This window comes from Aquarana catesbeiana, linkage group LG09 (assembly GCF_042186555.1).
Source record: "Aquarana catesbeiana isolate 2022-GZ linkage group LG09, ASM4218655v1, whole genome shotgun sequence".
NCBI lineage: Eukaryota > Metazoa > Chordata > Amphibia > Anura > Ranidae > Aquarana > Aquarana catesbeiana.
Window position 1 is genome coordinate 210,255,783 of NC_133332.1, and position 16,710 is coordinate 210,272,492.

Consider the following 16,710-nt stretch of genomic DNA (forward strand, 5'->3'; position numbering starts at 1 on the left):
AATTGTTTAAAAAAACTTTCCATAAACATGTGTGTGCATATATGTATATGTACTTTGATAAAAATGCCTGTAGAGTTTCCCCAAAGAAACACCTGTGCATGCCTAGCATTAGAATTCTCATATAAACATATAATAAAAAAAAAAAAAATGATATAAATATTGCTCTTGCGCATGCACAGGTAGGTAAACCCAAAATATGTCAAAAAGCCCCACAGGCAATCAGGATTCCCATCACACAGCACAGCATGAAAACATTGCTATTAACCCCATGACAAAAAGACCAGATAATTGCATGCAGACCAAACTTTCAGCCGCAAACATGTTCATGGTTATGATTCAATCAATTAGGTACATATATGCAATATACCTCCTGCAGATATCAAGATCACCTATCAAACACACATATTACAGCATAAACTCTAGAAAGAATGAATACATGCAAGGAAGCAGATAGACGTAATCATGTCAGGAAGAAACTGTCAAAGACATATGGATAGAAACATTCTATCTGATCTTTTGGGAACCGTTTATCTATCTATCCCATCCAAGATTAATGTGATAGGGATGCTTAATAGACATTCTATATAACCCTATGCCGACTGTTTTAGAGGTCTTTCAGTTAGATGTCATTGGCTGACAGCATGCTAATCTACAACATACGGCTATTGAAAATGCTTAAAAGCCTCCATATTCACAATTGAGTGCAATGACATTAAAGTCTAGAAAGTATACCCATTATTACTCATAAAAATGGGAAATCTCCCATTCATGATTCATTCCCCCCTGGTTTGGTGTTAAAAAAGAAGATCCAGTATACCTCTCATTTGCATAATATTCTGAATTTGTCCCCACCTCTGACTGGCAAAGATATCTTCTCAACAACCTGGATCACTAAACTCAAAGTGTTTTTCTGGTGTACCAAATTCCAGTGATTGGCTACATTGGTGTTGTGGCCTTTCTGAATGTCATACAAATGATCGTACAAGCGATCACGCAATCTGCGCATAGTGCGCCCAACGTATTGTATATGACATGATTGACACGTTACAATGTAAACCAGATACCTTGTGTTACAATTAGCAAATGTGGTGATGGTAGACTGTTTGTTAATAGCGGTCGCTTGAACCGTGTCACCTCTGAGAATGTGGGGGCAACAAGGACAACCATTTTGTCCACATCCAAATGTGCCTTTAAACTGCAACCAATGTCTACTAGGCACTTACTGGTGTACAAACTTGGTGATAAAGTGCCTCCTAATGTGGGAGCTCTGCGAGACACAGTCTTAAACCCATCAGCAAGAATCTTTGCATAAATCGGATCAATAAATAATACCGGTAAGTGTTTAGAGACAATGGGGATTATTTACGAAAGGCAAATCCACTTTGCACTACAAGTGCAAAGTGCACTTAAATTTGCACTGAAAGTGCACTTGGAAGTAAAGTCGCTGTAGATCCGAGGGGGACATGCAAGGAAAATAAAAAACAGCATTTTAGCTTGCACATGATTGGATGATAAAATCAGCAGAGCTTCCCCTCATTTCAGATCTACCCCTCAGATTTACAGCGACTGCACTTCCAAGTGTACTTTCAGTGCAATTTCAAGTGCACTTTGCACTTGTAGTTTGCACTTGTAGTTTGCACTTGTAGTTTGCACTTGTAGTGCAAAGTGGATTTGCCTTTCGTAAATAACCCCCAATGTTCCTCATTTTAAAAAATTCCGTACTACTCAGAATTTTCTTGCAACAATTTTTCTCTTGGTGTTTTGCTAGCGATATTAATCGCTTTGTTTAGTATGGAGTCAGAATAACCCCTTTCCTTAAAACGAGAAAACATGATTTTTGATTTCTGTATGTATTCTTTGTCATTTTTGCAGATTCGTTTGAGACACAAAAATTGGCCCACTGGTATCCCCCACAGGGTATGTTTTGGATGGTTGGAGTCTGCTCGTAAAAGTGCATTCCCTGCTGTAGATTTTCTGAAAAGGCTGGTGAGAATTTTATCTCCCACATCCAAAAAATCGATTGACATTGGACTATTGTGTCCTTTGAACTTCAAATTAAGGTCATTGTCATTTAGATAAGCTAACAACTTTTCCAGACTATCAGCTTCTTCTGAATCGATAAGTATCAGGTCATCTATGTAGTGACCATAAAATAGTGTATGTGCTCAAAGGGGACTACCACATGCAAAGATGCGGGACCTCTCCCACCATCCCATAGAATGTTTCTATCCATATGTCTTTGACAGTTTCTTCCTGACATGATTACGTCTATCTGCTTCCTTGCATGTATTCATTCTTTCTACAGTTTATGCTGTAATATGTGTGTTTGATAGGTGATCTTGATATCTGCAGGAGGTATATTGCATATATGTACCTAATTGATTGAATCATAACCATGAACATGTGGTTTGCGGCTGAAAGTTTGGTCTGCATGCAATTATCTGGTCTTTTTGTCATGGGGTCAATAGCAGTGTTTTCATGCTGTGCTGTGTGATGGGAATCCTGATTGCCTGTGGGGTTTTTGTCAGAATTTGGGTTCACCTACCTGTGCATGCGCAAGAGCAATATTTATATCATTTTTTTATTATTATTATATATTTATATGTTTATATGAGAAGTCTAATGCTAGGCATGCACAGGTGTTTCTTCCAGGAAACTCTACAGGCATTTTTATCAAAGTACATATACATATATGCACACATATGTTTATGGAAAGTTTTTTTAAACAATTCCTTGTTTTTAGAAGACTTTCTTGAGTGGGATATTTTCCACCTGTTCAGGTGGTTTAATTACATTAAGCATGCATCAACGTTAAATTTTTGGTCTTTATTCATATACATCTTATGGGTTTGGCAAGTTTTCCTTTATTTTTACTTTTATTTTTGTTTGAAGAGTCATCCTTGTGATTATGTGAGAGAGAAGTCCAGCTGACTCCCCTTTACATCAACTGAGAGCATTGTGTCACCTGTAGAGGGCGTATACCATGCCTAATTACACCGATTTATGGTTTTGCCTATATATATATATATATATATATGTCTTTGTCATTATTTTAAAACTTAGCTATGAACTTACCTGCTATAACGGTGTGAAACGCGTTGGTGGTTTTATCCTTGCTTTTTTTTTTGGATTTATTATAACAATAAAGAAATTGTTTTCATTGAGTGAGGCCATCCGGAACTTTTTGTTCAATTTTTGCATATACCACTTATGCATTGACATAACTTCTTAGACCCAGTCTGTCTGAACAGTACAGTCATGGCTGCTGACTTGGCACCATCCACAGGAGGCTTAACTCTTCAATAAGACACAGAAGTTAAATCCAACGTAATTTTGTTTGAAACAATTACAGTACAGAGGATTCTTACCGGTCTTTTGAAATGTAAGACCCCTTTCACACTGAGCCGCCCATAGCATCGGCGGTAAAACGCCGCTATTTTTAGGATTTGTGGCGCATTTCGGCCGCTAGCTGGGCACTTTTACTCCCCGCTAGCAGGCGAGAAAGGGTTAAAACCGCCCGCAATGCGCCGCAATAGCGGTGTTTTGTTGGCGGTATCCCAGCGCTGCCCCACTGATTTCAATAGAGGGCAGCGGTGGAGGAGCGGTACACACACAGCTCCTTCACGGCTCCAAAGAAGCTGCTGGCAGAACTTTTCCTGACGTTCTGCCAGCACACCGCTCCAGTGTGAAAGCCAGAGGGCTTTCACGCTGGAAACAATGGAGCAGCTGTTTGAGGACGGATTGCAGGCGCTATTTTTAACGCTGTAGCGCCTGCAAAACGCCCTCGGCGTGAAAGGGGTCTAAGACGATGATGACTTTCCTAAGCCCTGTCTCTCCCAAGTACTAACACTGACTGAGGGCAAATGAAAGAAACTTGGAGGGTCTAGCTTGGACTGAACTAAATTGCACTAAACAGGAGGGGAGGACAGAGGCGATACTAAATCACAAATAAGTTGCAGTTGCCCCAAGTCACCACTAGATTCCAGCATATTACTGAACAATAATAACCTGATGCAGTTGGATACAATACATAAAAAATATACAGTATGTAAGTGGGACAGAACACATCAGTGGTTGTTTCTACCCGAAAAAAGGTGCCACTGGAGATGTGACAACCGATTCTGTTATATTTTCTGTGTTTTTCAGACAGGCCGAAAATCAGACGGAATCAGCCAGTTCAGCAGGAACCAGGTGACTTTCGCTCCATGCACCTGTCTGTTTGACAGAAGCCAGTGTTACGACCGGCTTCTGTCGAACAGACCTGCATCCGAACCACATCCAATCAGCGCTGGCAGCCATTGACTTAAAGTACAACTTTTTTCTAAAGTTTTGGATAGAGTGGAGAAGGATTAGAACCCCTGTCAGGTCTTTATTGCTGTCTGTGCCCCCATTAACCACTTAAGGACTGGAAGGATTTGCCCCCTTAATGACCAGGCCATTTTCTGCGGTACGGCACCGTGTTGTTTTAACTGACAATTACGCGGTCGTGTGACGTTGTACCCAAACAAAATTTATGCCCTTTTTTCCCACAAATAGAGCTTTCTTTTGGTAGTATTTGATCACCTCTGCAGTTTTTATTTTTTCCGCTATAAACAAAAAAAGAGTGACATATTTGAAAAAAAAAAACAATATTTTTTACTTTTTGCTATAATAAATATACCCCAAAAAATTTAAAAAATAAAAATGTCTTCATAAGTTTAGACCAATATGTACAATCAGAGCTAAAAATAGCAACTGATTACTGTATAAATGTCACCGGCAGGGAAGGGGTTGACACTAGGGGGCAATCAAGGGGTTAAGTGTTCCCTAGGAAGGCGTTTCTAACTGTGGGGGGAGTGTACTGACTAGAGGAGGAGAGAGATCGCTGTTCCTGATCACTAGGAACAGCAGATCTCTCTCTATTCCCCTGTCAGAACAGGAATATGTCTGTTTACATTGACAGATCCCCATTCTGGCTCTCTGTCTGAGGAGCGATTGCGGGTGGACGCCGGCCATGCGCATCGGCTCCGTCATCACGCGCGCCCCCTATCGATTTTAAAGTGACCGACATACACCTATGGCGATTTGCGCAGCCATGCCAACCTGCCGCAGTATGACGGCGGCTGGTCAGCAAGCGGTTAAGGAGATTCATCCTCTCTGTTTGTCATGTTTGCCATTATCATTGAAAGTGAAAATAAAAGAAAATCGCTCATTTTGGACTGTCCTCAGAAAAGTAATAGAAAGAAAATTTTCCAAAAGGGACACAAGTTCTGGTGACCTGGGGGTCCACAAGGGATTCCCTTAATTTACAGGAATCAACTCTCACTTCCTGTTTTGGCTAAGGGACAGGAAGTGAAGCGATATCTCCTCCAATGGAACACAGATGGCAAAAAATAAACTGACAGGGGTTATGACCTTCCCTTACTTTGTCCAAAATGAAAAAAAAAGGTTTTGCCTATAGTTCTATTTTTAACCTTCTTGTGTTTGAATTAATTGAAACTACACAGTCTCCTTTTATTTTGTAAAGTGCTTTGCAAACAATTGGTGTGAACCGTATTATTATTTGTGTTACAACTGTGTGTTTAACAGCTTTGCCTGGATTTCTACTTCAATATTTTAAGGTTCTATGAAAAAAAGGGAGAGGATATACGCACACAAACAAAAGTATCAAAATAGAGATAAGATAAGGTCCCACAGTGCAGGTGGGTGATATCAATATATAGGACTACAGGAAAATGGCTGCAAACAATGACTGTAGCACACTATATAAACACGCTTCCCTTGTCCCCCACTATCCCCTGATGAAGTTACGTGACCGTGATGTAACGTGTAGGGCGTGAGTGGAGGCATACCAGAAGTGACCCGATTGTGGAACAAGCTCGGAGCTCGTGAATATACGCCATTACTCTGCTTTTTAACGTGAGTGCACTGTATGATGTTATGATTTCAATTTAATTTAAGTTACTACACTACGAGAGCGCTCTTCTTCCTTTATATATACCCCTTTTAGAGGACATTAGAGACATTAGAGGGAACCCCCTGGGAGAAAAAGAGACACAACATATGTGAGAGCAGATCATCGGAAACAACTATAGAGAACCCCAAGAGGTGACTACATGCCAGTACACCATCCAAGGAACCATAGGCTATACTGATTTAATACTTACCTGAGGTGAGAGGCTAGAGAGCTCGGAGGTGATGTGGGAGCAAGATTGTCACCTATATTATGAATAATCACCACTAAGGGTGTGGGGATATTGTGCACTACCTCACAAAAAGGACTTTTTATATAAGAACTTGTATCGATGGACATGCACCATTGTATTGTTGTTTAGATTTGTGTGTTAGGTGTCCAGCCTTGAGACACAAGTTATTAATAATGCACTAGGATCACTTTTATTACATGTTTGGGATCATTATTTATATTGCATGTTTATACACCTATTTTCTATTGCTGCTGATTTAACACAGTGTGAAGAGTGTTGCAATCGCTGGATGACTAGGGGCATCACAGAGTGATTGCTTTTAGCCTTCAGGTTACATCTAGTAACGTTCAATTGGTTTATGCACTGAAGTCACTTTATATTTATATTTATTTTGATGGTTATCTATTAGGAGAGATTAACTAGGTTTACTTATCACAAGAGTTCACCTCACATATTGGTTAGATTGAGTTAACTGTCTGCGCCTCACTACTCTCTAACAATTGATATCAATATATCAATGGCAGGCATAACCAGCAAACTAGCGTATCGTAATATCAACTTCAATCAATAATTAAACACAAAAACTTGTCTGTCACACAGAGATAAACCACCCTATCAAGGCACTCGGAAAGCCCAGGCAGGCGACATATAAAAAAAATAGCTCAGAATTTCCATAACCCACCAGCCAGCCCATGTGGGTCACAATCACTTCTAAGTACTCCATACCAAATAGCAAATATGGAAACCATAAAAGTTTAAAGTAGATAAGAAAAAGGGAAGAGGAAAAAAAAAGAGAGGTCCGTCAGAGAGCCCACTGCCCTGACCCACACTCTTCAAGTGTCCGAAGGTTGGAGGTATTTAAGCCAAGGATCCCAAACACGATCAAACCAGCTTTTCATGTAACATGATCCAGGTCAGCTTACGTTTCATAACCGCCAAGTCTACTATCAGTTTCTTCCAGGCAACCGCTATAGCGATTTTCGCCACAAGAAACATAAAATAAATGAGAGTCTGGGTATGTCTAGGGATTTTGGCAACCGGCTCATTGAGGAAGGCCACTTTAGGATCCTTTACTATGTTTACACGTGTCACGGAATAGATCAGTGTATGAACTCCAGAACCGACGAACCTTAGCACATGACCACCAGTTATGAAACATTGTGCCGGGCTGACCATAGCCCCCTAAAGCACAAAGAGGAAGTGCCCAGATACATTTTAGAAAGATGATGTAGAACCAAATACTATCAGGACAAGACCTTTCAGCCCGCTGCCACCAGATCCATATTTATAATATAATGCTCTTATATGTCCGTGTGGACCAGGACCACTAGTCAGATAAATCGATTTCCTCCCCCAAATCTTATTCCCATGCCAATATATAGGGTCATTTTACAGTCTGATAAACAAACGATTTGTAAAGCATCAAGATACCCCTTCAACTTGCCTGGATTTCACTTTAAAGTTAAAGGCACCGATTCTATGAAATATCTTTTGTACACAAAGTGCTACTCCAGGGTCCAAGTTACGTGACCAAAATGCCTGGGTGTGTGCCTTTATGCTAAAGGAGATCAGCCAGTCTCAGCTTGGATCTTCCCTTTCAGCATAAATGCCCACTGCCTGATAATAGGGCAACAATTTTTGCAGCGAAGATGTGGTACAGCTTGACTGACTTGTTATGTGATGAGTAAACATGGCTACTAAAACTCAGTCTTGCAAATTCACAACAATGTTCTCCATAGAACATCAGTACACTCCACCAGGTGACACTATTGCCCTCTCTTAGCTAACTCCCAATGACAGTATCTATGTTGCACCCCTAGGATCAGCCTCCACCACATCAGCATATGTCACTGACAATAGGCGGAGAATCATCGCACTTCCACTTGTGTGATAGGAGGACCTTGCTCTCCCAGGGTAAGTTCCAAAGAAATCGCTTTACTTGTCCATTTATAGACAGCAATACTCAGCGAACAACCCAACCTGTGCAGGTCTTTATTTGCTGCACTGCTGATAATGACTTGGAGTGGGCAGGGAAGAGGGGCTATTATTTATTTATTTAATTTATTTATTTCAGGTACTTATATAGCGCCATCAATTTATGCAGCGCTTTACATATACATTGTACATTCACATCAGTGCCTACACTCAAGGAGCTTACAATCTACGGTCCCTAACTCACATTCATACATACTAGGGACAATTTAGACAGGATCCACTTAACCTACCAGCATGTCTTTGGAGTGTGGGAGGAAACCGGAGTACCCGGAGGAAGCCCACGCAGGCACAAGGAGAACATGCAAACTCCAGGCAGGTAGTGTCATGGTTGGGATTCGAACCAGCGACCCTTCTTACTGCTAGGTGAGAGTGCTACCCACTACACCACTGTGCCGCTATTTGACACTTACTTTAATGATGAATGAACCAGACACCCAGCTGAAGTCTGTGAAAGGACTGTGATAAAGTGTAGCTGGGGCACATGTCAGTGAGAAGGAGCAGCAATGGCAAAAGGGAGAAGGCTCCTGACCGATCTCCATAAATCAGTAGGACATATCACAGCATAACCAAATCACATTGGTTTGCTGCAAATAAAAAAGAGCACATTTCCTGAGCTTACTCACGTGACCTGAAGTCTAGTCAGCCTACATCACATGGTCGCTGGCTATGAGTAACATTGTAAGGGTTTTCACTGTATCGGAGACTGCAAACAATCTAGTTTTCAGTCATCCAGATTCTGTCTGTCAAAGTGGCTCTAAAGGCATAAGGTTTTTTACCTTAATGCATTCTGTGCATTAAAGTAGAAGTCCAACCTTCCTAACTATACTTAAACCTGCTCCCACCTCCCTTCTGAACCCAATTCTATCTACTCTGTAAAGGAGAGAGAGGATTATACGTCCCTATTCTGAGGGTGCTCCGGTCTGGTCACATTATCTCTCCAGAGGTAGGCTTCAGTGAAGAGGAGAGAGATTGCCAACATCACCCATAGACTTACTATGGGGCATTGGTAGTCTACTGTCCCTCTTCTACACTGAAGCTGCCTCTGACAGCTGATCATGTGACCAACCTGGATTGCTCTCAGAATCGGTAAGTATAAGCAACTTCCTTTTACAGGGTAGATAAAATAGGATTTAGAAGGAATTGGGAGCAGGTTTGGGTTTAGTAAGGAATAGGCTAGACTTCTACCCGCCCCCAGCCCCCCTTAAAATACTTACCTGGTTCCTCTTTCGATCCTGCGCTGTGGCTGTCTGCAGCAGCACTGCTCTCTCTCCCTTGCACAGGACACGGCAGGAAGCAGCAATGTGAGCCATTGGTTCCTGCTACCGTCAATCAAATCCTGTGAGGAGAAAGTGAGGACGAGCCATGTTGTGTGTGTCCATAGATGCCTGCATGAGTTCCCCTCAACACACAGCTTGCTTTAAGGGACTCGGAGAAGAGGAGGAGCAGACAGTGCCAGCGGGGGGACCCCAGAATCGCATGTAAGGGGCCACTCTGTGCAGGTAAGTATAAAATTTTAAGAGAAAAAAATTATACTAAAAACAAAACACAGCAGGGCGTAAACGCCTAGTGCATTACTGGAGATTTTATTGTAGGTAACAAAAGGCCAAAATGAATACTCGCAAAAGATAGAAGAAAAAAAAGCACATGATAAACGCTAGGCAGATTCAGTGCAGGATTCGTGTGACCTGACGTGCAATGCCTCGCGCTGGCTAGCTGACACATTTCGGTAGCATACTCCCTTCCTCAGAGTTAAACCTTAGCTCTAGGGAGGTAGTATGCTCTGGAAACACGTAAGCTGGCTTTAACTCTGTGTAAGGGAATAAGCTACCGAAACATGTTCACATAGGTTGGACTTGATGGACTTGTGTCTTTTTTCAACCTCACCTACTATGTAACTATGTAACTATGTCAAATAGCCAGGGTTGAGGCATTGCACATCAGGTCACATGAATAACGCACTGGACTGTGCCTTGCGTTTATCATGTTTTTTTTTTGTCTTTTTTTTTACATTTCTACAATAAAATCTCTGGTAATGCATTAGGCGTATGCACCCTCCTGTGTTTTCTTTTTAGTTTAGTTTAGGTCTGCACCAGCTTAGCATTTCTGACAAACGTCCTCTTGTTGCCACCTAGGCTTGATGCCATACGCGTTTTGAATGCGGAACCAGATGAGATTCGAACCGTTAATGTGCAGACTGAATGTACCAAGTTGATCGATTGTTCAACTTGGGTACAACCAGCCTGCCGGATTCTCTTGCGATTATTGCTAGCGGCTGCCATAGCCGCTAGCAAAACGGATAGACAAATCCAACTCGCCAGGCTACTGCATTCAGAATATCGGAAAAGCAGCTGCATCTGACTGGATGTGTTAGGCAGGTGGCGAACTTTGGCCAGTTCTTAAAAAGTCAGCTTTAGACTGGGGGGAAAGGAGAATTAGCAAGGCACAACCATTGTGCAGCCCTACCTTTGAGGATCAAGATCATGTACTGTAAATGAGTAAATGTGGCTGCCCCTTGTCCATATTATGCCCTAATACACAGGTTTTAAAAAAATAGCACATGTGGTTTTAACATTAAAATAATAATTTCATTTATATGTCTAAATAATATTAAAAAGACTTCAGTTCCACTTTAGATTTACAGAAAAAGTAAAATTTTATATTTCGGCTTTCTATAAGGGTCTCTGGGCTCAGTTTATAATTCTTGTGGAAAAACTCTGCACTGAAAATTCCCAACCAAATTGTCATTAGGAGGGGATCTTCATCTCCTTAGAAAGTTAACTTATTTACATTGCAAAGTATGCAGCAGAGGGAGAGAGACTCCCTTGCTGGTTTTATGATGGTCAAGACAAGAAAGGAGCACCCGAGATAGAAATATGCAAGCCTCTTCATAGAATTCCCAAGACACCTTCCAAATCAGACGATAAGTTAATGCACCAGCATCTTCATATAACTAAAACATTAGTTTAAGGTGGACTGGCCCTAGATTTCAAAGAAAACACAGAACAAAATAACAAAATCTATTTTGGTGCTATGGTTTACTATACATTGCACATTACAGCTGCTGTGCTGCCATATTAAATAACCTGCCATTGTTACATTTTAGCTATTATGTACAGTGCATGCTGGGCCTAGTAGTTACTCAACTGCAGCAGGTTCCCTAACTCTGCGTGGTGTACCAGTTCTCAGCACAGACAGCGCCAGTGCCCCGTCTTGTCATTTTAACAACTTCCCTCATTTTCACACCACCAGCCATATCATAGAAGGGGGTGCTGTTTTTCACCAAACTCCAAAAAAAAAAAAGTGCCAGGATCAGCAAGAACAGCTCCTTCTTGCAGTTCCTGTCTGGAAGGGAATTAATCAGACAGGCTACTCATCCCTTTCAAAAAAGCGCTCAGCTGCTGCAGCACAGCTTGAAAGGCAGAGCTGCCAATCACAGCGGCTGATAAAGAGCTATGATTGACAGCTGAGCTTTGTCGGTTTCTGCAGAGGCGCAGTATCCTGCTGCATTGACCTCAAAACTCCACAAAAGCCTGAACTGACACAGCCACCTATCCCCCCTCCACCCTCCATAGATCAGCTGAGGCAAAAAAAACGCAGACGACGTGGGCTGCACCTAACTGACACCAAAACCCGGCTGCAGACAGGCAGTCTCAATATCCTGTACAAGATGCAGAAGCCCCAATTGTAACTCTCTAGCCGTGTCCCTCAAAAAGCATCGCCTCAAGCAACTTCAGGGTTAATATGCGTCAATACTTTTTCACGCAGACATCAAAATAGCAATCTATCCTGGACGCTAGTCGCTTATTCTGCGGACAGACAGCGAGGGTCACAGAAAAGGGTTAATCGTCTAGCCTGGCTAGAACAGGGTTAATTCTTCGTGGAAATAGACATTGCTTGATTAGACGGCAACAATCTCCGCACTACACAAACTGCAATATAAAGAGGGATCATGGATGGCATCGATCTCAGTTAATGCAGAATGCCAGCAGGGGGTTACGACATCCCCCATTACAGTACCTGAAGCCCCCCTCCCGGTAAAAGAATGGAAAATCTAGAGAGGACCTTACATGAGACATCAGCTCGGTGCCTTGGCTCGCCTCATTACCTAGTATGGAGGAAGCGTCTGTGTGTGTGTGTTTTCTCTGTCTTGTGCAAGTTGGTCTGTGAGTCAGCATTAACACACATGAGTACAGCGGGAGCCCAGCCGAGCCTGATGCAATGAATGCAGACTGGGAAGGAGGAGAGAGAGAAGAAAAAAAAAAAAAAAAGTAAATTAGTTGGACTCCAGCCCTGTGCTGTAATTCAGTTGCCGTTACTTTTCAATTACTGCATAGACTGCTGCTCACTGGAGGCTGGGAAACTGGAAGCTGGGTTTGGTGCTGTCAGGGAGGCATGGGAACATGAAGATTTTAGGGTGTAGGCCCACGGGAAGCCATGACCACACTAACAGGCCAAATTATAAGGATATGCCTGTTTGAAGTTATCTTTGGGGATAAAGTTGCATCTGTTGGCATTCCCAAGGCCCATCGAGTAGAGCAGGTCTGTGGCACGGTGGTCAATGGTCCTTAATTTACAGTGACAGTCCCTGGTTGTGAAGAATATTTTTTCTGGAAATTTTTAGGAAATGTTCCTGCATTCCAGCAGTGGTTAAGCTTGCAATGAAAGTCATATTTTTAACATTATATTCAAGTTATTTAGTAAGACGTGATGTTTTACAAGCAAAATATTTTATAAAGTCAGTTAAAGAGATGCCCGACATTAATGAGACTCTAGGAATCTGGGGTACTATCAGAGAATCTCCCATCTGGCTGAAGCAAAGAAGGTCAATTCCACCTCTTTTGAAACTATTTAAAAATGCTGGCAGCTGTGACATATTCTAGTTTCACAATAAGCCGTGGGCTAAAGAACCAAAGGAAAACATAACGAGTCTGAAGCCTGAAGACTTCTTAAAACAGAAAATATCTGCATTGGGTTATTATGACTTGTTTTCCAAGACCTACTTCATAGAAGCCATGGATCCCATGCACTGCACTGATGATGGCCAACAAACTTGAAACCGCTACATGTAGCTTGAAGATGGTTTCCTAATATTAGGCTGTGGGAAAGTAGGAAGGAACGAGCACCCTGTGTCCAAAGAAATGCAGCAGCATGCCTCTGCAACCGCAGTTGGCACTTTGACAGTTTTCCACCCTGAAGAAGGGGGGGTCTTTTTTTCCCCTGAAATGCATTAGCTTGATGGACTTGCTGCAATTTTCAATAAACGCCTTCTAACCCATCTTCAAACTCGCATTTCTTTGGACATAAGGCGCTCCTTCCTTCCTACTTTTCCAAGTCTACATGCAACCATAAGGCAGTACCTAAAAGGCAGCAGCCCAAACCCCAAGGGTAACCAGTGTAATCACTCACCCAAGTACACTGACTAATCAACTCAGTCCAGCACAGCCTCCAGCACAAACATCATATTAGGATATATCTGTGCTTTAAACCAACTGCTCTGAGTGCACAGTTGACTCATGGGTAAAAACGAATGACTTCCATGGACCTGCACAATGTCTCAAGACGAGGCATACACCCATAATTCTTTACAATTCTCAAAATGTATTCTATGAAAATATAACAGTTTTAGGATAGTGATCTGCTGATGTGGTGGCAGATAGGTACCCCTGTCCTTAGAGAGAACATGAAGCTGTAGCCAGACATGGATAAAAAACACTTCAGATGGTCAGAATACATCTGCATTTTTGACAGTCCTCTCACTACTGTGGGCAACCTTAAAAGAAGGAAAAGATCCATAAGCCGCACATCATGAAGTAGACCTATGTGCATGAAGTGAGATAAATAGCAGCCTCAGCCTGGACTCAGCAGACTCAGCCAGGCCACGCCCCCAACACATTTTCCTCCACCTCTTGGAGCTTAAAGCGGAGTTCCACCCAAAAGGGCAAGTTTCACTTTAAGGCACTCCTAGTTTTCACATGTACCTGCTCCCACTTCCGTTCGAGCCGCCTAGGCGTCTTGAGTTGAAGTTCTCCTCTCCCCCTCCCTTCTTGGAATCTTCTGGGACACGTCACAGGTCCCAGAAGACTGCCTGGCCAATGGGGAGGCGCTGTGCAACTCGTGCATGGGAAGTGCGCACCCGGCTGTGAAGCCGCAAGCTGTCACAGCCGGGTGCCCACACTTGCAATGCTGGTGCTGCAGAGAGGCATGAGAGAGAAGCAAGGGCTCGGGTGGCTACATCGTTGGACCGTGGGACAGGTGAGTGTGTGTTTATTAAGTCAGCAGCTACACTTTTTGTAGCTGCTGACTTTTAATAAACATGTAGCACCCTGATGTTTAGGCAGGGTTGGTCTTAAATGTATTTGCCAAGTGACAGTTGCCTTGGCCAATTGCTAGGAGGTCAACTAACTTCACTCCAATTCTGGAATTGCTGTACTTCTCTCTTCTCTTTACTGGTGGCAGTAAATAAGGACAGATTAGGGGTATATGGGGTATCTCAGCCAATGGGCAGGAATTTTCTTGAGTCCCTTGGCCTGCTGGGAGAGCCTATCGGACGGCTGTCTGGGTGGACGTGTGTTGTACTGCCCCGGGCTGCTAGGCCAGAGACCTGAGGCCTATCCCGGGGCCATCTGGCTGCTAGGCTGTCTGAGGGGCCTATCCAAAACCAAGAGAGAAGTGTAGGGTTGGGACTGCAGCTTGTGGTCCAACTAGAAGAGACGGCTCTGCCGGCAGAACCTGTCATGGTCGAAGGTAGAGGGGAAGCTGTCGCCACTAATGGATCATCTACCTTGTTACCAGGGACCACTGTGAGTAGCTGTGTTCTCACCAACCGGGGACGGTAAAGAATTGGGAATCTTCAGTAGACGCCAAGCCAGGGACCCAGCCCGTGGAGGCGATGCTTGCAGAGCAGCATTGTGTGTCAAGCCAGGGACCAACCAGGCCAGCGGGGTGACGCTTGAGGAAGATATTGTGTGAGAAGATTGGAAGAGCTCAGGGGATTCAGTGGCAGTGGATCAGCAAGTCTAGTGAGAAAGACTGGAAGCTCAGTTGAGTGATCTACAAGAGGAGATTGTAGAGAAAGTAAAGGAGTTCGTTAAAACTTGTGTTAGAAACTGTTACAAGACTGTTGCCATAGGAAACAGCGATCCTACTCGTGCAGATGGTGGTGTCTTGCTGGATGCCTCTCCCTGCATGGCTGTCTACCTGTAGATATCTCGGAGTCTGCCAATTAACATTGCAACTGCTAAAGGGTGTCCTGGCTCTAATCCTCTCTCCCACAGTTCTGTTTAAGAGAAAATAAATCTCTTTGAATTCAAGAAGTGTCCGGCACCCATAAATCTACCTTGCATTGCACCCACCATGCCTCGTAACCCACTCTACATAGAAGGATGTCAGCTGTCCCTAACTCTGGAGGTCACCATTAGGCCTGGAGAGGCCCAGGACTTGGCTACAAACACAAAAAGGAGTGGAACGGGGAACTTTAAAAAAAAACTGTACTCTAGGAATATGTAGGCTTCCTTTGCTGACCTCCTGAAAATGCTAGTTGTCTGGCCATAATGCCGGTCTTGGCCAACCACCTGAAACACGTATACAGATCAAGGCTTTATAAATTACTTTGATTTGCTTACTCGCTCTGAGTTTCAAAATATTTTAGCCAAGACAGTCAAGTTATTAGCATTTTGAGGGGGAGGCCAGAGGTCCACTATAGCAGTCTTTATATTTCCCCCTCCATAGATTTCCTTATTTCCTTTAAGGTGCCTGTCGTTAACAGAAGCATTCATGACAGGATCAGACAGCACTCAGACAGTCCACTCTGCTTATGATCCACAATCAGGAATGTTTTTCTCTCTAAAGGCCCGTACGCACGATACGAAAATCGGATGGAAAAATTTGTACGAGCTGTCTGCCAAATATTCGGATCGTTAGTACGGTGTTTTCGACAGCCAATTTCGCTTTTTCGTCAGACAAAAGCTTGATGTGCAGACTATAAAATTTTTGTCTGATGTGAACTCAACGTCCGATTTTCGTTTCATTAGTATGGATTTCGTATGAAAAAAATCACAACAGCAAGACTACGCATGCTCAAAAATGAAAAAAATACATACAAAACTATTCAACACATTACGTCACTTCTGTCGCTGTATTCTGTCGTATGAAAATTTTCATATTGTGAGTAACCTCTTCACTTTCGACATAAGACTAGCATGCCACAAAAAACAGACGTTCGGTTGTCCGAAAATTTGATCTTATGTACAAAGCTTAAGGGCTTGTGTCGATGGGTTTTTTTTTTTTTTTGATTTAGAGTGATTGTAAAGGCTTGTTTTAAAAAACAAAACAAAATAACAAACATGTTATACTTACCTCCTCTGTGCAGTTGGTTTTGCACAGAGCAGCCCAGATCCTCCTCTTCTCCGGTCCCTCTTTGCTGCTCCTGGCCCCTCCCTCCTATCAAGTGCCCCCACAGTCAGCAGCTTCCTATGGGGGCACTGGAGCCAAGTCATAGCTCCGTGTGTCCATTCAGACACGGAGCCCCGAC

At 42.9% G+C, this 16,710-nt stretch overlaps 1 protein-coding gene across 7 annotated transcripts in view; it reads right to left on the reverse strand.

Annotated features, from left to right (window-relative positions):
• The window catches only part of NACC2 (NACC family member 2), a 250,949-nt gene that overhangs the window by 108,984 nt on the left and 125,255 nt on the right, over window positions 1–16,710 (reverse strand). Inside the window, exon 1 of one of the 7 annotated variants that reach the window (XM_073599631.1) lies at window positions 12,286–12,404. The exons of 4 other annotated variants lie outside the window; for them this stretch is intronic. The gene's annotated coding sequence lies outside the window, so the exon portion shown is untranslated. Of the gene's footprint in view, window positions 1–12,247; window positions 12,405–16,710 lie in introns of those variants that run through there. 2 more of the 7 variants (XM_073599630.1, XM_073599635.1) reach the window with 2 other exon arrangements.